This window comes from Gossypium arboreum, chromosome 1 (assembly GCF_025698485.1).
Source record: "Gossypium arboreum isolate Shixiya-1 chromosome 1, ASM2569848v2, whole genome shotgun sequence".
NCBI lineage: Eukaryota > Viridiplantae > Streptophyta > Magnoliopsida > Malvales > Malvaceae > Gossypium > Gossypium arboreum.
Genome location: NC_069070.1, coordinates 28,621,535 through 28,638,881, shown reverse-complemented (window position 1 = coordinate 28,638,881; position 17,347 = coordinate 28,621,535). Strand labels below are relative to the sequence as shown.

General features: G+C 41.3%; 1 non-coding gene across 1 annotated transcript; it reads right to left on the bottom strand.

Moving 5' to 3' along the window:
• Positions 1 to 200: 200 nt before the first annotated feature.
• On the bottom strand, positions 201 to 307 carry LOC128282433 (small nucleolar RNA R71). Its single transcript, XR_008272704.1, has one exon. It is a non-coding gene; the product is annotated as a small nucleolar RNA R71 (small nucleolar RNA).
• Between the last annotated feature and the right edge of the window lie 17,040 nt (positions 308 to 17,347).

The window sequence follows — 17,347 nt, the reverse complement described above, 5'->3', positions numbered from 1 at the left end:
TAGGCAACTTCTTAGAACTATGCGATACATTTAAAATTAATGGTGTCTCTGTCGATGCCATTCGTTTTCAGTTATTCCCTTTTTCATTGAGGAACAAAGCTAAACAATGGTTGAACTCATTACCACAAGGGCCAATCACTATTTGGGAACAAATGACCGAAAAATTTCTATTAAAATATTTCCCGTCGGCTAAAACGACCAAATTACGTAATGATATCTCTTTGTTTGTACAGATAGACTTAGAAACTCTTTACGATGCATGGGAGAGATACAAGGACTCACTAAGAAGGTGCCCTCACTATGGGTTACTGCTTTGGCTTCAAGTTCAAACGTTCCATAATGGCTTGAATCCTTTGACTCAACAAATGGTTGACACAGCTGCTGGCGGAACCATCAATAATAAAACACCTGAAGATGCTTATGAGTTTATAGAGGAGATGTCATTGAATAACTATCAGTGGCAAGTTATAAGGATAAAATCAACTAAAACAGCAGGCGTTTATAATGTCGATTCGATTACTATGCTATCAAACCAGGTAAAACTTCTAAATAAAAAGATTGATGGTTTTCTTAGTTCTTCACAGGTTCACCCAGTAATGCAGTGCGAAGCAAGTGGAGGTGGAACAAGCCATTCGGAATACCAACCTTATGGCTACAACATCGATAACGAGCAATTAAATTACATGGGTAATAATCCTCAACCTCAAAACAATTCATATAGTAACATTTACAATGCAGGCTGGAGGAACCACCCCAATTTCTCGTCGGGCAGTCAAGGAAATCAAAGACCACAACCACCTCCAGGTTACCAACAACCACCCTATCAACAGGAAAAGAAGCCAAACCTTGAAGAGATGCTCTCAAAGTTTATATCGGTGTCAGAAACTCGTTTCTAGAACACCGAGACAGCACTTAAAAATCAACAAACATCGATCCAAGGGCTCAAAACTCAAATAGGCCAGCTTTCCAAACTAATCTCCGAATGACCATGTGACATCCCTAAATCGACCCTAGTCGGAAAGTGGTTTCGGGACCACCAAACCGAGTCATAATAATAATTAACCATCATAATTGATGCTCATTATATGTATATATGCATGTGTGAAAATTTCGTGTTTGGATTTTGTTAATAGTAAGTGAATTTTTATCAAATAGGACTTATGTGAGAAAATTTAGAAATGTGCTAGGCAATTGTAAGGTGGCCTATTAATACATGTGGGAAAATAGTTGTCCTTGCATGTCAAATAACCCACTTCCTAAGGTGAGTGGCCGGCCATGACAAGAATATGGGCAAGGGAACATGTTTCCAACATGTTTAGTTAGTGGATTATGTAGAAAAAATAAAGAAATGAAAAAAAATGAGCATGGATGCCCCCCTTTGTTGCCGTGAGTAGAGGAAAAGAAAGGAAAAAATTTGTTCATCCATTCTCAAATCTTGGCTGAAAATACTAAGGGAAAAAGGAAGGATTTTTGCTTCATGCTTGGTTTAGAAGAGAACTAGAAGGAGATTTGGTCATACTTGTGTCAAGATTAAGGTATGTTTGAGGTTGTGTCATGAGATTCATGCATGTTTTAGTTGCTAACTTGATGTTCATGTTAGCCCATGGTTCAAATCCTTGTTATGCCATGGAAATGGTATTTGGCCAAGGTTGATATTGTGTTAAAGCCATTGCATGCTAAATGTGAAGCTTGTTGATGATACATGTAATGATGGATTGACTACTCTTGAAATTTCTTTTAGCATTCTTGAGTAAGACATGGAGTTTTCTTTGTTTAACCATGACCAAAAATTGAAAGGGGGATGGTGTGGGATGTATTCGGCCATGGCATGCTCATAAGTGCGATTTATGCTTGTTGCATGATAGGTAAAAATTTGTGTTTTGATATATGTGTATATGTGTTTGTACATGATGTTACAAATGGATGTGAAAATATATGCTAGATTGGGAAAATTTGATTAAATGTTCATGAGATGAAATTAGGTGATTAAAAGATGTTAGTTGACATTGTACATATATATATATTCGCCATTAAAGTGAGTATGTAGGTAATGTTGAATCAAGTTTTTGGTGCATATTCGGTTAGGTGTATAATCGACCAAATGGGCGATTAGTAAGAATGGTTGCCGAATATACAAGCATACATATGCATGTGTAGTTGAATTATGAATGTTTAGCAAGATGGTTAAACTAGTGATTTATTGATTAAGCTCAAGGAGTTAAAGAAGGAGAATCAAGCAAGGGAAAGACGAAGGTCATCGAGTAGCCGACTTGGAACTATTTTACCCAACACGAGGTAAGTCATTAAGCACGTATTTGATATTGCTTAAATGATTGTAAAATTTATGCAATTGTGTTTAATGGGATGATATATATATATAAATGAAAATGTATGTGTATGGAGTGATGACAATTGTTGAATGTAAAAGAAATAGTGAAATGTGTAGAAAGTTTGCTTTCGGCACTAAGTGTCGGAACAATACGTGTGTACGGTGACGAGATTGGCACTAAGTGTGCGTGCTGGAAATATATGGCACTAAGTGTGCATGCTGGAAATATATGGCACTAAGTGTGCGAGCTCGAAGGGCATGGCACTATGTGTGCGGGCTTAAATCGCATGGCACTAAGTGTGCGAAATCGAGTATTAAGCAATTTGTGTGCGTACTCTATATATATATATATAAATATCTCCGATCGAACAATTATATGGAGGGTGTGTCTCCATCGAGTTGAGTATGGACAGCGGATCGGGTAAGTACCTTGAGCTCATGACGAATAGGTAATACGTTCATGCTTGGGGTTGAATTTGGTAAGCCTTAAATCTATGTGATGATTGAAATTGTATGGTTGTGCTGGAAAATGAGTTAATGTGTAAAATGCTTGATTATCTTGTTGTGTAGAATATGAAATGTGGATGTATGAATTAGTGCGAGATTGGACCGAAAGGTCCGAGGTATTATGGTATAGATTCGATATGGACGAGTACCTAGCCTCATTTGTTGTACATGTAGTAGTAACTTTATCGGTGGATTGACGAATGCTTATGACTTACTGAGTTGTAAACTCACTCGGTGTTTTCTTGTCACCCATTTTAGGTCTCTTGGACTCGTATTGTTGCGTGCTCGGAACCGTCGTTGAAGTCATCACACCGGCTGAAATCTTGTGGTATTGTTTTTGTTGTTGAAGAACATTTGGCATGTATAGGCTATTATATTTTGTCGAATTGTGGGTTGTAAACTTTAAGCCATGTGAAAATGGCCTATGTGGTCGTCGAGTGGGATGCTAGAACCTATAGCCACGAGTCTTAGAAACTCAAATTTTGTTAAGGTGGCCATAATTTGTGTCATGTATGATGGATGATTAAGGCCAAGGAAAAATTCATGAAATTGGCATAGTCTACTGCAGTAACTGTTGCGGACAGCAGCAGTGAGATGAGATTGAAAAATCACTAAAAATAGTAGAAGTAGAATTAAATAGTGAGTAAATTATGGAACTGAACCTTGATGAATCTATTTTATATGGATGAAACGAAACGACCATATGAGCAGTATACTGGGAAATATTAAAGTTCTCGTGAGACAGGGCCAGAACGGTTTCTGGGTCCCCTGTCGCGACTTTGAAAATTTACCATAAATTATCCAGAAAGAATTAGGAGTCATGCCTTATATGTACAGATTCCATTTTGAGTCTAGTTTCATTAGAAACAAACGGCACCAGTATTAAAGCCCTGTACAGAAAGATATTCAAGTTGTAACGCGCGGAGGTCAGAGCAGTCGATCCCTGTAACATGGGTGACTTTAACTAATAAACTGTACCAATTGGCCCAACCAAAAATTCTAAAAATAAATCCATGGATGGGTATATGAGTCCAAATTCAGGGAAAATTTACGAAACCAGTTTCCGAGTTTTGAAACTCGAGATATGATTTTTAAGGCGACGGTGACGCAGTTTTCCAGCCTGTCCAGAAATGCCAAATTGGTCGGTACTTTAAGAGGATTTGTCTCGTTAACCCCTCGTGTCCGACACCGGCGTCGGTCACGAGTTAGGGGTGTTACAATTTTATTGGTATCAGAGCTATGGTTTAGTCGGTTCTAGGACTACTATAGCGCGTGTGAGTCTAGCTATACATGCCAAATTGTTAGCGCTTAATAATGTGATGACTTCTGACGGTTGGAATTTTTGTTTTGATTAGCAATGGAACCCGGGTAGAGACCCTTGGCGGATGGCGTTGAAAGTGTAGCGGCTGCTCTGCGCAAGGGACACCGCCCGTTGAGCCTCGATCATCCGCGAATAATCAAAATGAAGGCGAAACAAGCCTTCTTCACCATGATGAATGAGTGGGTCGCAATATGCCCGAACCAACCCGGCTGTCCAACCATTCCAATTTAAATACTCCACCCCAAGAGCCCGCGATGCCTCCGATTCTTGATCTGTGAGGCTGAGTAAACCACCGTGGACTTGATTAGGAAGCGTGGGGCGAGGAGTTCAAGGCCATAGTTCTTGATGATGCCGAAAAGGCCGAAGTTACGCTCGATAACACCATTAGAGTGTTAGATGAACTGTCATGCACACCGATGAATGTCTTAAGTGTGCTATATCCTTGTTCTTGACTCGACTTACTATTGGTGGAGGACTTTAATTTCCATAGTCCCAAATGAACGAGTTACTTGGGATTTCTTTCAATCCAATTTCAAAGAAATACATTAGTCAACAGTTCATCGATCGAAGCGTAAGGAATGTTTGGAACTCAAGCAAGGCGGATGATCAGATCTGAATCTGAACATTAGTTCGTAAGACTTAGTCGGTATGCTCGGGAGTGTGTGGCTGATGAGGTTGCGATGTGCAAAAGATTTGAAGAAGGATTGAATGAAGAGTTAAAGTTACTAGTGGGAATTTTGGAGATAAAGGAGTTCGTGACACTAGTCGAACGAGCACGCAAGGTGGAAGAACTTGGGAAGGAGAAGAAGAAGGCTGAATTTGAAGCAAGAGATTACCGTAAAAGATCGACGAGTAAAGCTCCGTTCTCGGCTGTAAAGAGGTTCGTGGAGGACACCATGAAGTCGAGGACATTGCGGAATTTCCATTAGAGCCCGACCATTGACGGACTCCCGAGCTACTTGATAGCTAGTGTGGGCAATAATCGTCAAGAGAGACCTGAATGCCCCCAATGTGGAAGACGACACCTAGGTGAATGTTGGGGTAAGTCTGCTAATAGGGCTGTTATGGATGCGGTTCAAGGACCACTTCATTAGAGATTGCACGAGCTAGATGAGAGGAATAAGACGCAAGGTGCAAGACCTAGTGGAACGACGGTGGAGGTAGGCCCCGAGAATCTCTGGAGGTAGGGGTGGTAATCGAGAGGAGCCTCTAATCTGCCGTCCGATCCGAGACCCGTGCTCTGCTAGAGCATATGCCATCCAGCGCACGAGAGGCATCCTCCCCGACGTTATCACCGGTACTTTTACTCTCTTTGATACTATTGTGATTGCATTGATTGACCCCGCTCTACTCACTCATATGTATGTGAAACCTTAGCATCCAAAAGACTCTACCGTTGAGTCTCTTGAGTTCAATAATTCAGTGTCAAACCCTTTGGGTCAATACGTGCTTGTTGATAAAGTGTGCAAGAGATGCCCCTAATAATTCGAGAATCTGTTTTCCGGCCGATCGATGCTTCTACCATTTCATGAATTGATGTTATTCTTGGTATGGATTGGTGACCGTACATGATGCAATGGTGGACTGCAAAAGGAAAACCATTAATTTGAGGAGTGCAAATAATGAGGTAGTCCGAGTCGAGTCTATTGATTTAAAAGGAGCGCCAGCGATAATATCTTCTATGACCGCTCGGAGATATGTGAAAAGGGTGTGAAACATACCTTGCGTATGTGTTTGGAAGTAAAGAGACGGAAAGGAAACTCGAATCGGTACCAGTGGTTTGTGAGTATTCGGATGTTTTTCTGAGGAGTTCTGGATTGCCACCGGTTCGAGAAGTGGAATTCGCATCGGTTGTACCGTACTACGCCGATTTCAATAGCCCCGTGTCGTATGGCATTAACGAATTAAAGGAATTGAAGGTTCAATTGCAAGAATTGACGGATAGAGGTTTCGCTCGACCGAGTTTTTCTCCATGGGGCGCATCTGTATTGTTTGTGAAGAAGAAGGACGGAACCATGAGGTTGTGCATCGACTATCGTCAACTCAATAAAGTGACGATAAAGAATAAATATCCATTGCCACGAATTGACGATTTGTTTGATCAATTAAAGGGAGCCTCGGTGTTTTCAAAGATAGATTTGAGGTCGGGGTACTATCAGTTGAGGGTCCGAGAATCGGACATACCCAAAACCGCTTTTAGAGCGAGGTACGGTCACTACTGAATTCTTGGTGATGCCGTTTGGGCTCACTAATGCCCTACGGTGCTTATGGATTTAATGAATAGAATTTTCAGGCCATACTTGGATCGGTTCGTAGTTGTATTTATCGATGACATTTTGGTCTATTCGAGAGATGAAACCGAGCATCTTGAACACCGAGGCTAGTGTTGCAAATCTTACGAGGTAAGCGATTATCATAAAGTTCAAGAAATGTGAATTTTGGTTGAAAGAGGTTAGCTTTTGGGGCACGTGGTGTCCGCATCGGTGTCGAGGTGGACCCAACAAAATTCAGCCATAGTCGATTGGAAACCACCAAAGAATGTTACCGAAGTTAGGAGCTTTTGGGGCTTGCGGTTATTACCGACGATTTGTAAAAGGTTTCTCGACGATAGCCACGCCAATGATGAAGCTACTCCAAAAGGATGTTAAGTTGAATGGACGGAGAAATGTCGAAAAGTTTCGATCAACTGAAAGCTTATTTGATGAAGCCCCAATTCTAGTGCAACCCGAATCGGGCAAAGAGTTTGTCATTTATAGTGGCGCATCCCTACTTGGATTGGGTTGCGTATTGATGCAAGAAGGGCGAGTTGTGGCCTATCGTCGAGGCAATTAAAGCCACATGAGAAAAATTATCCGACCCATGATCTCGAATTGGTCGCCATCGTATTCGCCTTAAAGATATGGCGACATTACTTATTTGGTGAGAAGTGCCATGTGTATTCGGATCACAAAAGTCTCAAATATTTGATGACCCAAAGAGACTTAAATCTGCGACAAAGGCGATGGCTCGAGTTGTTAAAAGATTATGAGCTCGTCATTGATTATCACCGGAAGGGCTAATGTGGTTGCGGATGCCTTAAGCCGAAATCACCGTTTGCTTTATGACGATGAATGTACACTTGTCTATCCTACCCGACAATGTGTTAGTAGCTGAATTGAAAGCCAAACCATTATTGATCGTCAAATTCGTGAAGCTCGAGAAAAGTCGACGATGAGTTGCTTGCAAAAGCAGGATGAGTGTGTTCGAACAAGGACTCGAATTTCAAATCGATGATGACGATTGTTTGAGGTTTAGAAGTCGTCTGTGTGTCCCAAAGAATTGGAACTTATTCCAATAATTTTGAACGAAGCCCATTGTAGCCGAATGGCAATCCACCCGGGAGTACGAAGATGTACAACGATTTGAAACGTCGGTTTGGTGGCATGGTATGAAGCGGGACATCTCCGACTTTGTTTGAGGTGTTTAATATGTCAACAAGTGAAAGCGGAACATCAAGTGCCTTCAGATTGCTTCACCGATCACGATACCCGAGTGGAAATGGGATCGAGTCACAATGGACTTTGTGTCCGGCCGCCATTGTCGACTAGTAAGAAGGATGCGATTTGGGTTGTTGTTGATAGATGACTAAGTCGGCTCACTTTATCCCGTCGTCTGGATTTTTCATTGGATAAACTAGCGAATTATGCGTTTCTCGATTGTGAGATTACACGGTACGATTTCTATTGTGTGGGATAGAGATCCGAGATTTACCTCGCGATTTTGGAAGAAATTTCAAGAAGCTTTGGGTACCAAGTTGCATTTCAAGACCGCCTTTCACCCCCAAACCGATGGTCAATCCGAGCGGATAATTCAAATACTCGAAGATATGTTGAGATGTTGTATCCTTGAGTTTAGTGGTTCATGGGAACGGTATCGCCTTTGATTGAATTCGCACAACAATAGCTTTCAATCAAGTATTAAGATGGCGCCTTACGAGGCTTTATACGATCGTAAATGCCGTACCCATTATTCTGGTGAACTTAGTGAAGGTAAATTCTTGAGGTTGATTTGGTTAAGGATGCCGAGCAAAGAGTTCGAGTAATTCGTGAAAGTTTGAAAGTCGCCGGATCGCCAAAAGTCGTATCTGGATTTGAAAAGAAAAGATATTGAATATCGGGTTGGAGACAAGGTCTTTCTCAAAGTTTCACCTTGGAAGAAGGTGCTTAGATTTGGTCGTAAGGGCAAATTGAGTCCGAGGTTTATCGGGCCATATGAAGTATCCGAACGAGTTGGGCGATCGCATATCGATTAATTTTGCCCCCGAGCTCGAAAGGATTCACAACGTTTTCATGTCTCGATGCTTGACGATATAGGTCGATCCATCGCACGTAATTGCTCCATCGAGATTGAGATTCAGCCTAATTTGAGCTATGAAGAGGAACCGGTTCGCATTATGAGGCGTGAAGTAAAAGAGTTGCGCAATAGGAAAATCCCGTTAGTGAAGGTGTTGTGGCATAAACACGGAATGGAAGAAGCCACTTGGGAACTTGAGGACTCTATGAAAGAGCGATACCGAGCCTATTTACGGTAAGATTTTCGGGGACGAAAATTTCTAAGTGGGGAGAGTTGTGACATCCCTAAATCGACCCTAGTCTGAAAGTGGTTTCGGGACCACCAAACCGAGTCATAATAATAATTAACCATCATAATTGATGCTCATTATATGTATATATGCATGTGTGAAAATTTCGTGTTTGGATTTTGTTAATAGTAAGTGAATTTTTATCAAATAGGACTTATGTGAGAAAATTTAGAAATGTGCTAGGCAATTGTAAGGTGGCCTATTAATACATGTGGGAAAATAGTTGTCCTTGCATGTCAAATAACCCACTTCCTAAGGTGAGTGGCCGCCATGACAAGAATATGGGCAAGGGAACATGTTTCCAACATGTTTAGTTAGTGGATTATGTAGAAAAAATAAAGAAATGAAAAAAAATGAGCATGGATGCCCCCCTTTGTTGCCGTGAGTAAAGGAAAAGAAAGGAAAAAATTTGTTCATCCATTCTCAAATCTTGGCTGAAAATACTAAGGGAAAAAGGAAGGATTTTTGCTTCATGCTTGGTTTAGAAGAGAACTAGAAGGAGATTTGGTCATACTTGTGTCAAGATTAAGGTATGTTTGAGGTTGTGTCATGAGATTCGTGCATGTTTTAGTTGCTAACTTGATGTTCATGTTAGCCCATGGTTCAAATCCTTGTTATGCCATGGAAATGGTATTTGGCCAAGGTTGATATTGTGTTAAAGCCATTGCATGCTAAATGTGAAGCTTGTTGATGATACATGTAATGATGGATTGACTACTCTTGAAATTTCTTTTAGCATTCTTGAGTAAGACATGGAGTTTTCTTTGTTTAACCATGACCAAAAATTGAAAGGGGATGGTGTGGGATGTATTCGCCATGGCATGCTCATAAGTGCGATTTATGCTTGTTGCATGATAGGTAAAATTTGTGTTTTGATATATGTGTATATGTGTTTGTACATGATGTTACAAATGGATGTGAAAATATATGCTAGATTGGGAAAATTTGATTAAATGTTCATGAGATGAAATTAGGTGATTAAAAGATGTTAGTTGACATTGTACATATATATATATTCGGCCATTAAAGTGAGTATGTAGGTAATGTTGAATCAAGTTTTGGTGCATATTCGGTTAGGTGTATAATCGACCAAATGGGCGATTAGTAAGAATGGTTGCCGAATATACAAGCATACATATGCATGTGTAGTTGAATTATGAATGTTTAGCAAGATGGTTAAACTAGTGATTTATTGATTAAGCTCAAGGAGTTAAAGAAGGAGAATCAAGCAAGGGAAAGACGAAGGTCATCGAGTAGCCGACTTGGAACTATTTTACCCAACACGAGGTAAGTCATTAAGCACGTATTTGATATTGCTTAAATGATTGTAAAATTTATGCAATTGTGTTTAATGGGATGATATATATATATAAATGAAAATGTATGTGTATGGAGTGATGACAATTGTTGAATGTAAAAGAAATAGTGAAATGTGTAGAAAGTTTGCTTTCGGCACTAAGTGTCTTGAACAATACGTGTGTGCGGTGACAGAGATTGGCACTAAGTGTGCGTGCTGGAAATATATGGCACTAAGTGTGCATGCTGGAAATATATGGCACTAAGTGTGCGAGCTCGAAGGGCATGGCACTATGTGTGCGGGCTTAAATCGCATGGCACTAAGTGTGCGAAATCGAGTATTAAGCACTGTGTGTGCGTACTCTATATATATATATATAAATATCTCCGATCGAACAATTATATGGAGGGTGTGTCTCCATCGAGTTGAGTATGGACAGCGGATCGGGTAAGTACCTTGAGCTCATGACGAATAGGTAATACGTTCATGCTTGGGGTTGAATTTGGTAAGCCTTAAATCTATGTGATGATTGAAATTGTATGGTTGTGCTGGAAAATGAGTTAATGTGTAAAAATGCTTCGATTATCTTGTTGTGTAGAATATGAAATGTGGATGTATGAATTGGTACGAGATTGGACCGAAAGGTCCGAGGTATTATGGTATAGATTCGATATGGACGAGTACCTAGCCTCATTTGTTGTACATGTAGTAGTAACTTTATCAGTGGATTGACGAATGCTTATGACTTACTGAGTTGTAAACTCACTCGGTGTTTTCTTGTCACCCATTTTAGGTCTCTTGGACTCGTGTTGTTGCGTGCTCGGAACCGTCGTTGAAGTCATCACACCGGCTGAAATCTTGTGGTATTGTTTTTGTTGTTGAAGAACATTTGGCATGTATAGGCTATTATATTTTGTCGAATTGTGGGTTGTAAACTTTAAGCCATGTGAAAATGGCCTATGTGGTCGTCGAGTGGGATGCTAGAACCTATAGCCACGAGTCTTAGAAACTCAAATTTTGTTAAGGTGGCCATAATTTGTGTCATGTATGATGGATGATTAAGGCCAAGGAAAAATTCATGAAATTGGCATAGTCTACTGCAGTAACTGTTGCGGACAGCAGCAGTGAGATGAGATTGAAAAATCACTAAAAATAGTAGAAGTAGAATTAAATAGTGAGTAAATTATGGAACTGAACCTTGATGAATCTATTTTATATGGATGAAACGAAACGACCATATGAGCAGTATACTGGGAAATATTAAAGTTCTCGTGAGACAGGGCCAGAACGGTTTCTGGGTCCCCTGTCGCGACTTTGAAAATTTACCATAAATTATCCAGAAAGAATTAGGAGTCATGCCTTATATGTACAGATTCCATTTTGAGTCTAGTTTCATTAGAAACAAACGGCACCAGTATTAAAGCCCTGTACAGAAAGATATTCAAGTTGTAACGCGCGGAGGTCAGAGCAGTCGATCCCTGTAACATGGGTGACTTTAACTAATAAACTGTACCAATTGGCCCAACCAAAAATTCTAAAAATAAATCCATGGATGGGTATATGAGTCCAAATTCAGGGAAAATTTACGAAACCAGTTTCCGAGTTTTGAAACTCGAGATATGATTTTAAGGCGACGGTGACGCAGTTTTCCAGCCTGTCCAGAAATGCCAAATTGGTCGGTACTTTAAGAGGATTTGTCTCGTTAACCCTCGTGTCCGACACGGCGTCGGTCACGAAGTTAGGGTGTTACAATTTTATTGGTATCAGAGCTATGGTTTAGTCGGTTCTAGGACTACTATAGCGCGTGTGAGTCTAGCTATACATGCCAAATTGTTAGCGCTTAATAATGTGATGACTTCGACGGTTGGAATTTTTGTTTTGATTAGCAATGGAACCGGGTAGAGAGACCCTTGGCGGATGACGTTGAAAGTGTAGCGGCTGCTCTGCGCAAGGGACACCGCCGTTGAGCCTCGATCATCCGCGAATAATCAAAATGAAGGGCGAAACAAGCCTTCTTCACCATGATGAATGAGTGGGTCGCGCAATATGCCCGAACCAACCCGGCTGTCCAACCATTCCCGAATTTAAATACTCCACCCCAAGAGCCCGCGATGCCTCCGATTCTTGATCTGTGAGGCTGAGTAAACCACCGTGGACTTGATTAGGAAGCGTGGGGCGAGGAGTTCAAGGCCATAGTTCTTGATGATGCCGAAAAGGCCGAGTTACGCTCGATAACACCATTAGAGTGTTAGATGAACTGTCATGCACACCCGATGAATGTCTTAAGTGTGCTATATCCTTGTTCGAGACTCGACTTACTATTGGTGGAGGACTTTAATTTCCATAGTCCCAAATGAACGAGTTACTTGGGATTTCTTTCAATCCAATTTCAAAGAAATACATTAGTCAACGGTTCATCGATCGAAGCGTAAGGAATGTTTGGAACTCAAGCAAGGCCGGATGATCAGATCTGAATCTGAACATTAGTTCGTAAGACTTAGTCGGTATGCTCGAGAGTGTGTGGCTGATGAGGTTGCGATGTGCAAAAGATTTGAAGAAGGATTGAATGAAGAGTTAAAGTTACTAGTGGGAATTTTGGAGATAAAGGAGTTCGTGACACTAGTCGAACGAGCACGCAAGGTGGAAGAACTTGGGAAGGAGAAGAAGAAGGCTGAATTTGAAGCAAGAGATTACCGTAAAAGATCGACGAGTAAAGCTCCGTTCTCGGCTGTAAAGAGGTTCGTGGAGGACACCAAGAAGTCGAGGACGATCATGGGAATTTCCATTAGAGCCCCACCATTGACGGACTCCAGAGCTACTTGATAGCTAGTGTGGGCAATAATCGTCAAGAGAGACACAGAATGCCCCAATGTGGAAGACGACACCTAGGTGAATGTTGGGGTAAGTCTGTTAATAGGGCTGTTATGGATGCGGTTCAAGGACCACTTCATTAGAGATTGCACGGAGCTAGATGAGAGGAATAAGACGCAAGGTGCAAGACCTAGTGGAACGACGGTGGAGGTAGGCCCCGAGAATCTCTGGAGGTAGGGGTGGTAATCGAGAGGAGCCTCTAATCTGCCGTCCGATCCGAGACCCGTGCTCTGCTAGAGCATATGCCATCCAGCATGACGAGAGGAGGCATCCTCCCCGACGTTATCACGGGTACTTTTACTCTCTTTGATACTATTGTGATTGCATTGATTGACCCGGCTCTACTCACTCATATGTATGTGAAACCTTAGCATCCAAGAAGACTCTACCGTTGAGTCTCTTGAGTTCATAATTCAGTGTCAAACCCTTTGGGTCAATACGTGCTTGTTGATAAAGTGTGCAAGAGATGCCCCTAATAATTCGAGAATCTGTTTTCCTACCGATCGATGCTTCTACCATTTCATGAATTCGATGTTATTCTTGGTATGGATTGGTGACCGTACATGATGCAAATGGTGGATCGCAAAAGGAAAACCATTAATTTGAGGAGTGCAAATAATGAGGTAGTCCGAGTCGAGTCTCTTGATTTAAAAGGAGCGCCAAATGATAATATCTTCTATGACCGCTCGGAGATATGTGAAAAGGGTGTGAAACATACCTTGCGTATGTGTTTGGAAGTAAAGAGACGGAAAGGAAACTCGAATCGGTACAGTGGTTTGTGAGTATTCGATGTTTTTCCCGAGGAGTTCTGGGATTGCCACCGGTTCGAGAAGTGGAATTGACATCGGTTGTACCGGTACTACGCCGATTTCAATAGCCCCGTGTCGTATGGCATTAACGAATTAAAGGAATTGAAGGTTCAATTGCAAGAATTGACGGATAGAGGTTTCGCTCGACCGAGTTTTTCTCCATGGGCGCTTTGTATTGTTTGTGAAGAAGAAGGACGGAACCATGAGGTTGTGCATCGACTATCGTCAACTCAATAAAGTGACGATAAAGAATAAATATCCATTGCCACGAATTGACGATTTGTTTGATCAATTAAAGGGAGCCTCGGTGTTTTCAAAGATAGATTTGAGGTCGGGTACTATCGGTTGAGGGTCCGAGAATCGGACATACCCAAAACCGCTTTTAGAGCGAGGTACGGTCACTACTAATTCTTGGTGATGCCGTTTGGGCTCACTAATGCCCTACGGTGCTTATGGATTTAATGAATAGAATTTTCAGGCCATACTTGGATCGGTTCGTAGTTGTATTTATCGATGACATTTTGGTCTATTCGAGAGATGAAACGAGCATCTTGAACACCGAGGCTAGTGTTGCAAATCTTACGAGGTAAGCGATTATCGCAAAGTTCAAGAAATGTGAATTTTGGTTGAAAGAGGTTAGCTTTTGGGGCACGTGGTGTCCGCATCGGTGTCGAGGTGGACCCAACAAAATTACAGCCATAGTCGATTGGAAACCACCAAAGAATGTTACCGAAGTTAGGAGCTTTTGGGGCTTGCGGTTATTACCGACGATTTGTAAAAGGTTTCTCGACGATAGCCACGCCAATGATGAAGCTACTCCAAAAGGATGTTAAGTTCGAATGGACGGAGAAATGTCAGAAAAGTTTCGATCAACTGAAAGCTTATTTGACTGAAGCCCCAATTCTAGTGCAACCCGAATCGGGCAAAGAGTTTGTCATTTATAGTGACGCATCCCTACTTGGATTGGGTTGCGTATTGATGCAAGAAGGGCGAGTTGTGGCCTGCGTCGAGGCAATTAAAGCCACATGAGAAAAATTATCCGACCCATGATCTCGAATTGGTCGCCATCGATTCGCCTTAAAGATATGGCGACATTACTTATTTGGTGAGAAGTGCCATGTGTATTCGGATCACAAAAGTCTCAAATATTTGATGACCCAAAGAGACTTAAATCTGCGACAAAGGCGATGGCTCGAGTTGTTAAAAGATTATGAGCTCGTCATTGATTATCACCCGGGAAGGGCTAATGTGGTTGCGGATGCCTTAAGCGGAAATCACTTTGCTTGCTTTATGACGATGAATGTACACTTGTCTATCCTACCCGACAATGTGTTAGTAGCTGAATTGAAAGCCAAACCATTATTGATACGTCAAATTCGTGAAGCTCAGAAAGTCGACGATGAGTTGCTTGCAAAACAGGATGAGTGTGTTCCGAACAAGGACTCGGAATTTCAAATCGATGATGACGATTGTTTGAGGTTTAGAAGTCGTCTGTGTGTCCCAAAGAATTCGGAACTTATTCCAATAATTTTGAACGAAGCCCATTGTAGCCGAATGGCAATCCACCCGGGGAGTACGAAGATGTACAACGATTTGAAACGTCAGTTTTGGTGGCATGGTATGAAACGGGACATCTCCGACTTTGTTTCGAGGTGTTTAATATGTCAACAAGTGAAAGCGGAACATCAAGTGCCTTCAGGATTGCTTCAGCCGATCACGATACCCGAGTGGAAATGGGATCGAGTCACAATGGACTTTGTGTCCGGCCGCCATTGTCGACTAGTAAGAAGGATGCGATTTGGGTTGTTGTTGATAGATGACTAAGTCGGCTCACTTTATCCCCGCGTCACGGATTTTTCATTGGATAAACTAGCGAATTATACGTTTCTCATTGTGAGATTACACGGGTACGATTTCTATTGTGTCGGATAGAGATCCGAGATTTACCTCGCGATTTTGGAAGAAATTTCAAGAAGCTTTGGGTACCAAGTTGCATTTCAAGACCGCCTTTCACCCCCAAACCGATGGTCAATCCGAACGGATAATTCAAATACTCGAAGATATGTTGAGATGTTGTATCCTTGAGTTTAGTGGTTCATGGGAGCAGTATCGCCTTTGATTGAATTCGCACAACAATAGCTTTCAATCAAGTATTAAGATGGCGCCTTACGAGGCTTTATACGATCGTAAATGCCGTACCCCATTATTCTGACTGAACTTAGTGAAGGTAAATTCTTGAGGTTGATTTGGTTAAGGATGCCGAGCAAAGAGTTCGAGTAATTCGTGAAAGTTTGAAAGTCGCTTGGATCGCCAAAAGTCGTATGCGGATTTGAAAAGAAAAGATATTGAATATCGGGTTGGAGACAAGGTCTTTCTCAAAGTTTCACCTTGGAAGAAGGTGCTTAGATTTGGTCGTAAGGGCAAATTGAGTCCGAGGTTTATCGGGCCATATGAAGTATCCGAACGAGTTGGGCGATCGCATATCGATTAATTTTGCCCCCGAGCTCGAAAGGATTCACAACGTTTTTCATGTCTCGATGCTTGACGATATAGGTCGATCCATCGCACGTAATTGCTCCATCCGAGATTGAGATTCAGCCTAATTTGAGCTATGAAGAGAACCGGTTCGCATTATGAGGCGTGAAGTAAAAGAGTTGCGCAATAGGAAAATCCCGTTAGTGAAGGTGTTGTGGCATAAACACGGAATGGAAGAAGCCACTTGGGAACTTGAGGACTCTATGAAAGAGCGATACCCGAGCCTATTTACGGTAAGATTTTGGGACGAAAATTTCTAAGTGGGGAGAGTTGTGACATCCCTAAATCGACCCTAGTCGGAAAGTGGTTTCGGACCACCAAACCGAGTCATAATAATAATTAACCATCATAATTGATGCTCATTATATGTATATATGCATGTGTGAAAATTTCGTGTTTGGATTTTGTTAATAGTAAGTGAATTTTTATCAAATAGGACTTATGTGAGAAAATTTAGAAATGTGCTAGGCAATTGTAAGGTGGCCTATTAATACATGTGGGAAAATAGTTGTCCTTGCATGTCAAATAACCCACTTCCTAAGGTGAGTGGCCGCCATGACAAGAATATGGGCAAGGGAACATGTTTCCAACATGTTTAGTTAGTGGATTATGTAGAAAAAATAAAGAAATGAAAAAAAATGAGCATGGATGCCCCCTTTGTTGCCGTGAGTAAAGGAAAAGAAAGGAAAAAATTTGTTCATCCATTCTCAAATCTTGGCTGAAAATACTAAGGGAAAAGGAAGGATTTTTGCTTCATGCTTGGTTTAGAAGAGAACTAGAAGGAGATTTGGTCATACTTGTGTCAAGATTAAGGTATGTTTGAGGTTGTGTCATGAGATTCGTGCATGTTTTAGTTGCTAACTTGATGTTCATGTTAGCCCATGGTTCAAATCCTTGTTATGCCATGGAAATGGTATTTGGCCAAGGTTGATATTGTGTTAAAGCCATTGCATGCTAAATGTGAAGCTTGTTGATGATACATGTAATGATGGATTGACTACTCTTGAAATTTCTTTTAGCATTCTTGAGTAAGACATGGAGTTTTCTTTGTTTAACC